Source organism: Dermacentor albipictus, chromosome 2 (genome assembly GCF_038994185.2).
Source record: "Dermacentor albipictus isolate Rhodes 1998 colony chromosome 2, USDA_Dalb.pri_finalv2, whole genome shotgun sequence".
Classification (NCBI taxonomy): Eukaryota; Metazoa; Arthropoda; class Arachnida; order Ixodida; family Ixodidae; genus Dermacentor; species Dermacentor albipictus.
This window is the reverse complement of record NC_091822.1, coordinates 65,985,410-65,990,503: the sequence shown is the minus strand read 5'-3', so window position 1 is coordinate 65,990,503 and position 5,094 is coordinate 65,985,410. Positions and strand designations below refer to the sequence as shown.

Here is a 5,094-nt window from a genome sequence, read left to right as displayed (position 1 = left end):
AAAACGCACTAAAGTTTTTATGAAATAACCATTGGACCGATTTTAATATTTTTTTTTGCATTTAAGAGAGGAAGTGAAATACTATTGAATGTTGGAAGGGGAAATTCGATTTCATGACTGAATGTTTTAAAAACGATTTTCAAAATTCTAAAGCTTACAAAAATATAAGCACGAAGTTTACAATTTAATAGCTCCGCATCAAAAACAGCTATCGCGGTTCTGTAAACGGCATCCATTAGATCATTCACAGCGGGCAAATTTTATATACCAATTTATCTCTTACCCGAATTTGTTACGTTATGTACAAGGGTTCTGCAAAAGATGTATTTCCGTATTACTAAATTTTTTGAGATTCATGCGTAACATATCAATTTTGTGCGCTTTAGAGGTACTATTAGACGCACTGACAGAATTGTGATATCATTATTAATTGCTAAATTACAGAGTTGTAAACCTGATTTTTTAGTTTTCTGAAAATTTTAGATTTTTACCGATTTGTCATAAAAAATTGACAATCTGAATAAAAAATTTGAAACCAACAGTCACTAGCTTCATGTTTTCCTTTTAAACATAACAAACCTCGCCAAATTTTGTGCAGTGGTTGCCGAGAAAAAGGAATTCTCCTTTCACATTTATTTAGATAGGAGCACCCAAGCTAATGCTTCCGCTTAATCTGACAATAATAATAGCAGCGATATGGCTCAGCGCTGGTACTGCGCTCGCAACACATTGGCTGCTGCATCGGCGTAATGTTCGAAGAACCTCGGCCTTAACTCTGGGCCATCATTGGATTGGGCTGAATTTGACCAATATGCCAGCGTTGGTACAGGAGTGCTACCAATTTCTGCCAGCATTGAGCCATGCTTGGGACAATGGCTGGTGTGCTGCGTGGGTCGACGTTAATTATCGCCAATCAGAGCAAACAGCACAGAAAACCCAGCTTACATCGATTCCCACAGTGCGTGGGATCCGCATAAACTTCCTTTCCCGGTATCTAGCCATACCACCAAACATATGGGTGAAACCGTATAGCGTTAGGGAAATCCTGGACATTACTAAAATTTGGACATAATACAGTGAGGAATCGGGACACGTTCCGGGACAGTGCTTGGCGCACCGAAGGGTTAAGCGTGTTTCAGGTGGCTTCAATGTGCTTATCATGCTCTGACCCCCAAGACACATTCTGTTTTAACTCTACTATTGGAATAATTTAAGAACATCTCAAGCGGCTGATCGCCCAAACTGTATTTTCTCGAAGTTATTCCCAAGTTCAGTTGGAAAACACGAGCTCGGCTCCTGTATAATCTCTTACCTATCGATTGTTCTCGAAGTCGCATAAGTGTGTCCGCAGAAGTTAAACGAATATAATGCTTGGAGGTGGAGCTAATAAATCTGAAAATATGAAAGGGAACTAAACAAATGCTGCATTTGTTTCTTGCGTGAGCTCATCGTATGCATCTCTGTGGGGCTTGATAATCCCACTGGAAGCTTTTGAATCACTTCGCACTACTGGTATATTAGCCCTCTTTACAGCATACACTGCAGAAAACACAAGATGCAACATACTATTTGCCAAGATGCAATACTCAGATGGATTTGCAGCAAACTTTTGACGTTTCGAAACTGATCTTCCGGAGGGAAAACAAAAGCATGCTGTTGCCATAAGGTCTACCTTTAACTTTGAGAGCTGTTCAGAAAGCGGGCGCATACCCGTCATGAACCACTGTTGATGCCACCTGATGCGCAAATGTGCTACTTTTGCAGTTCTTGAAGATTGGAAGGAATTGAAGAATGAAAGGCTTCAACATAGACAGACGAACCACTTGTGATCCTCGACAACGGCAAAATATTATCTGTAGTTGAATGGCAAGCCCATCGAATAATTCAGTGGAAATAATATTAAAAGCATACAAAAACTTCTGTGGTATTTTCTGAACTATTCGTAAACCTTGTGCCACTTGCTTATCTCCGGGCAGACCGGTATCATTATCAATGATAGGAAACTTGATTCGTCAAGCATAAGCCCTTATCAGCCCTCATCAGTCGTTACCAACCTTATAGGATATGGGCAGACCTTTATCAACTGTTATCTGCCTCCTTATCAACATAGATGTCAACCGAATCTGTTTCAAAACCACCACTGCATTTGCTGAGGGGGGTATGCAATGCTTTATTTTTGATTCTGGTGCTTGTTTTGAACTTCTCCTTTATTGAAACGTATGCTGTTCTGTGTGTTGTATTAATGTATCATTGAATGTACACACTGTTCAATTCACTTTGCTGAAACCTTGTAGCCTCTGCCTTACGTACACACTAAGAAAAAAAAAGAGTATCCCTTACTCTTTTCGAAGAGTCTGGACTCATCACGTATACGACACACTTTGTGGGAGACGCCCGAACTCTCTTTTGGCAGAGAGTCCCGAGACTATCTGTGCTCGATACAAGGTATTTAAGTGACTCCGTACACAATAGTCATGCATACTCTGTTGTAGTAGTTGCCTATACCCTCTCAAAAGGGTTAAGGGTGACAAGACTAGTGCTGAGGGAGTCCGTTAACTATTCTAGTTGAGTCAGATGGCTCAAGATAAAGTGTCACATGACCACTGCAACAAGGATTCAGGTAACTATTCTAGATGAGTCTGATGACTCCAGCAGTTTGTGTCAAGTTACCCTTAGTGCGTGGTGCAGGACTCTTGCAAATAGAGTAAAATAGCTAATCCATGTAAGTCGTTTCACTCTTGGATGGCAGTGTCGAGCCACTTTTCAAAATGTGTCAACAACTCTTGCTGTAAGTACACATGACTACGGCTAGTTCTCAAGAAGACTACTGTGAAAAGACAACGTAGGATAACAAAGAATCCATAGTAAACTTGCCAAATAGCACATGGCAGGTTGGGAAGAAAAAGTTAATATTTCATCAATCTTTGTTATTGTCTTCTGGAAAATTGAAATGTATCAGTCAGCACAGAATCACTATGAAAGCAAGACAGTTCTCATTACTATTAAACTGGAATCAATAGTCAACCAAGCAACACAGTCTTAAATAAATATCCAACATGTAGCCTGCAGCTGCATATGCATAACACTGCAATGCCACTCTGAACCATAATGAGACCCCAAAATATTATGTAACTCATGTAGAAGTTCAATTCACCACCGCACAAATCTCTTATAATATGTCAAAGGATTTATTAGTTACCTATTTCACAGTTCTAAAAGACTTAACTTACAACTTAACATTCTAAGCAAGCTATAGGTACGAGCCATTGCATTTTTTGCTTGCTTACGGGGGTATGAGCCATTGTTTAGAGGGTATGACCAATTGCATTCGTCTTACGGGACGAACGCACATGATTCTCGTTGGGTAGGCATACAAATGCTTGCGTATTTAAAAATTTGCGGACCCCGCGCACTGTCGGAATCGATGTAGTTGATGCTTTCTGGGCTGTTTGCTTTTATTGATGATAATTGACGGTGATGTTGACGGCCAATGTTTAATTTCTTCCACTGTTAGTCTAATACGAGGGTGGGTAGTTGATGTTGAACGTTACCTTGCGTGCGCCCTTCTGTTTGTCTGCGTAGCACAGATAATTCATAGCGAGATATGTTTTTTTAATAATTGTACGCCATTATTCATAACCTCCGAGAAACTTAGCACTGTCATTGCCCCGCACGCCACGTTCCATCATGGCAGAACTGTTAAACTTAAATTGAAATATGGGACTGTACACGCCAAAATCACAATCGAATTATGAGGCGTGCCGTAGTGAAGGACGCTCTGGGGTACATTACGTGCACCAAAATCGAAGTCGCGAGTGATTTCGTGTTTCGCCCCTTCGAAATGCGGCTGTCGCGGTTAGTATCGAACCCACAACCTTGAGTGATGCCATAGCCGCAAAGCTACCGCGACGGGCACAGAAGTGTTGCTTTGACGTGCGACCACTGTCAAGTCTAGCAGTAGGATTTCCTCGCTATCTCACGTCGTCATACTTCTCCCCCATCTATGGGAACTGCGAGCGATGAGTGGCAAACTTGTTTAGTGATTTCGCCGATTCTACCCATTCTCTGCCTCCATTCACTGTAGGCAAGCGGTACAGTTTTCGCAATGGTTTTGCGGGGGCTCACGGATAGTTACAGTTGTCAAGAGGACATAGTGGCGACGGCCAGGGAGCTCCAGAGGGCATTGTGAACGTGCGACGTCATTGAAAGGTCCCAACTGTACAAATGATTTTCTCGCGTCGCATTTCCTCTCTGGTCGCGGTATATGCGCTCTCTGAACCACCTCGCAACGCGTCGTGCACGACAGCAACAGGAGCAGCGGAAAAGTCGAAGGATGAGTCAAAGAAAGCTTCGATTGAAAGTTGTCCTGTCCGTGCTAGGAATAGTGTTCGCATTAACAACACGTGTCGCCTCTCGCGGTCACATATAAATCAACAGTGCTGATAGCGAACCCAGGCTTGTCCCGTTTAAACTTAACGCATGACGACTGCCGGGACACACGTGCTGCGTCAAGAATATATGAACAGCGCACAGATGTACACATTAGGCCCCAATCAAACAAGTGGGGCCCCACAAAAATTCGCCTATAGGCTCATTGGAGTGTCCCTCCCCACGGTAACCTTTAGTAAAAGGCGAAAGGTTAATTCGTGTGGGGTCCTGAGGAGAGACCTGAGCAGCAATTACCTGTCCACCGTGCGGAGCGAGGGATTCGCACTGACCCTTACACTGGAACAACGTCAGCTGTTCGATCGACATAAATCATTAATTAGGCATGACGAAATGCGAAATTGTATTTAACTCAACGGGTACAAGTAAGTTCTGCGCGTAGGACCTCTAATCGAATCTTATTGAAATCTTATTCAAATCGCCAGCTGCTACGTACGAACGCTGACAAAACGCGCAGTGTGTAGCCAAATAACTGCTCGAAATCAAGTTTCACCTGCCATCACCACACTGTGGTTAGAGCTCCGATGACTGCGGCAATATGCACTTTAGGGCCAAACACGCTCACCACTGCGCTATCACGCAACTCTGGGAGCTAGCCATGGGCATTCGTAATGGTGGAATGTCGAGAAGAATGAAAAAGGCGACACT

General features: G+C 42.9%; 1 pseudogene; it reads right to left on the bottom strand.

Moving 5' to 3' along the window:
- Positions 1–4,545: 4,545 nt before the first annotated feature.
- LOC135903291 (U5 spliceosomal RNA) lies at positions 4,546–4,676 on the bottom strand (annotated as a pseudogene).
- Between the last annotated feature and the right edge of the window lie 418 nt (positions 4,677–5,094).